Below are 3918 nucleotides of genomic sequence, written 5' to 3'. Positions count from 1 at the left end.
TCCTTCCACATTTACACTTTACATTAATCAATTACTGTCACAACCAATTCATAATCATTCTTCCCTTCTAACTTCACCTCTTCTTGCAATGCTTTTATTTTAATACTAGAAAATTAATTCAAATTTAAATTTGTTTCACATTTCAAAGCAATTATTATATTCTTCAATCAATCATCTGTCGTTGTTTATCAGAGCGAGGCTCTATATAAGTCCTTCCCAAACCCTTAATCTGGGGACTGTATTATTGACACACATCCCATATCGATTACATATAAAAAAATCGTTTAGTTTATAGACACCAAAACCTCCTTTTTTACCGATTCGCCTCATCAAAATAAAACTGTAAAACTAAAAAACAGAGTAGACCATATTTTATGCTACCACACCCAAAACGTCGCACACTGAAGCATATAAAAGAATCCGGATATAGTATATTACATTATCATATGTTAGTACATACATACTATCCTGATTTATGCTAGATGCAACCACCTCAATTCCTATACTTTTAAAACTTTCTCTACCCACATCAAAACCTTACAATATACACATAACACATAATAATATATCAATATAAAAAATGATATATAAATGTCACATTTATATATTCATTAATGTGTATTCTAGAAGATACTACAAGCTCGTATACATATATATATATATGTATGTATAATACAAAATAGGGGTGATTACGGTCCCTCTCCCCTGAATTTGGTGTAATTATACGTAAGTTTCTATGGTTTAGAAAATTACATCTAACACCCCTGGGATTTACTTTCGTCTAACAAATATGTCCCTTCTTTACTCAAAGTTCATCGAATTTGTTGATATTAATAAAAAAATAAAAACCAAATTGAGTGAAAAATAATATTTACCCTCGATGTGACTTATTACCGACTTATTACAAATCAAATAATTTTTGTCCTACTAAACTTTCCCTATAAAGATGAATATAAACCTATTTACATGCATTAACACGTGAAAATGTACGAGGGTAATTTGATTATAAAAAGATTCATCTAACATGTAATAGATCAGTAATAAATCAATTTTGACTAACGGAGACTTATTTGTTATACGAAAACAAAGCTCATAAGTGTTAAATATAATTTTTCAAACCACAAAAAATAATAATAGGTGCAATTACATTAAATTTCATGGAAATAAAATATAATTATCCCTAAAAAAAATAATACACATTCATATTCATATACATATATTAATGGGTCCTATATATCATGTCATGATTGTCCAACAACTTTGGAAATCTTCAACCACCCCATGTCCACACTTCTCTCACACATTCAGTGGGTAAGTCAGCAACCCCCTTTCCTGGGCATTCATATTACACACATCTACCAATGGCTACACAATATTTATATATGGGTAGACAAAAAAGATGAATTGCTCCCATGTTTTCATTACATCCCTAGTAAACACCATATCCTCACATACATATGTTTCAAATATTAATCACCTTACTCAATTCACTCATACATTTCTGCTCTTCAGCATTTAAGAAACCACCTACCAAATCTGCCCAACATTTTATTATAATTAATGTTGTACCCCATATTTTATTAATATGTACATGCATTGTATGTATTTTATTTTGTTTAAATTAAAAACTCGTCACAAATCTCAACAAGGATTATTTGTTGCGTCTAAATTGAATTTTTGTAATAGGGTTTTGCAGATATTTGTTAATTATTAATTAATTATATCTGACAACTTTTATACGATCAAAAAGATTTTACGGTCATTAAAAGGAGGAATTATGTATATAGATAAGGGTACAACTGTCATTCAATAATAAAATTAATATTGTTAGATTAATTTAACGGAGAGGGACAAGTAGCTATGTTTGAGAAGATAAAGAGTAATTTCAAAAGAATTTTTAACTAAATTTTTAAAATATATGGAGATTTTATGGTATTTGCCCATAGTTAAATCGTGGATATCTTATCATCAATCAGAAGTCTAGGATGAAGCCACGTAAATGATAACCATAAGTGACGATGTCCATCCAAGTCAACGTCGCGCGTCTTTGACGACGGAAGAGTCAACAAAATCAACATCTCCGATCTCGGATTTCCCTTTACCAGAAAAATAATAATCTATACTAATATATGAAAAGGTATTTACCAAAACACCAATTTTATTGTTATGTCGATAATACCCTTAAATTTATTTTCTTTTATTTTTTCATTTGTTATGTTTTTCTTTTTTAAAAAAAAAAACATAGGATGTGTTGGTTTATATATAATAGTCATTGTCACAAGTTGTTCCTATGTACATATAATAAATAATCTTTCAAAGTTTGAAATATATATATAAATAAGAAAAAATTTACAAACCAACATTACATTAAAAGAAGAAATAAAAGAATAAAAAATTAATTTATCATTTAATGTATTATTTGAAAATTTGAATAATTAGTTATTTTATTAGTTGAAAGGTATTTTTAATTTCATAAAAAATTAATCGTCATTTATAAGTATGATAATTTATTTCTTTTTAAATTAATATAAATATATCTATTTATTATTTATAATATATTTTAAAAAATAAAATATTATTTATTATATGCACGTAATAACATCGTGATCGAATTATTAGGAATAATACAGTTAGGAGCACAGAGCTACTGTGAGAGAGATGAGAGAGAACAGAGCCAAAAAGTTACTTAGGACGAAGAGGTCACAATCTGATTTAATTTGTACACGCCACACGACATCGTATGTTTCCACCTATTTCGCCTTCTTCCCACATCATCCACACGTGCATCCGCATCTGCATCATCATCATCATCTCCTTAACCTTAATTACTTTCCTACTCCACCATTTTCTCTTGTTTTTTCCTCCTCTAAAACCAGTAATTATATTATGGGTAAATTATAATTATCTTTTCTTATCAAATTTTATATAATTACGAATATTATCTCATTATTTGAAAAATTATAAATACTTTCTTAAATAAAAAATAATTATGTAACCTCTAAATGGTGAGTCTGATATTACTACTTTATCCTTACTGCAATTTTTTAAAATATAAATATATATATACTTGAAAAGGTGTAAAAATTTGAGGGTTGACAAAAAAAATAATATATAGGGAACATTAGTCCGTAAAATATTTTATAAAATATAATTTATAGTCCAAAATGATATTTGATCAGTTCACCACAAAAAATAGATTAAAAAACCTAACGGGACGAGCTCGTTGTTAAACAGGCATTAAAATCATGAGGGTCTTTGTAATTTTGCAAACAACTTAACAAGCTATCATAAAGTCACATAAAGTGAAATAAATACGCATATTTAATAAGACTCGAATCTATACATAATGTCAAACTTATTCACAGGACCTTTATTTTAACTACTAAATTAAGACATCATCGACCCATTTTTCTTGTTTATTACTTCCTTCTTCATCTTTTTCTTGTTTTAATTTTATATTCAACACGGATTCAGTGGGAGTGTTCCAAGATTATTATATACATAAGAGAGTGCAATATTAATACAGATGTTTCATAGGCATTGATGTATAATTAGTCCTCATATTTCCAAAATTATGACTGATTTGAAGTGCCAAAAGTGTATATTGGAGACAATATAAATATCATCCTGCAAAAGACAATAATAAATGAAATGAAATGCTTGGTTGAAAAATTATAAAAACAAATTATCCACTTAGTCAATAAAAAATAAAAAAATATTATAATTTTTAGTGCACAATGACATTTTGGTCAGTTCACCACAAAAAATGAATAGAAATTTAACGGAGACTAACGGAATGGACTAATTGTTATACCGTCGTTAAAATCATGGAAGGTATTGGTAATTTTTCAAATAATAAGGGGTATTCGTAATCATGTCAAATTTTAGAAAAAATAGTTGTAATTTACTTTAAATAAT

Source organism: Sesamum indicum, linkage group LG6, assembly GCF_000512975.1.
Source record: "Sesamum indicum cultivar Zhongzhi No. 13 linkage group LG6, S_indicum_v1.0, whole genome shotgun sequence".
NCBI classification, from domain to species: domain Eukaryota; kingdom Viridiplantae; phylum Streptophyta; class Magnoliopsida; order Lamiales; family Pedaliaceae; genus Sesamum; species Sesamum indicum.
Note: the sequence above shows the minus strand (reverse complement) of the source record.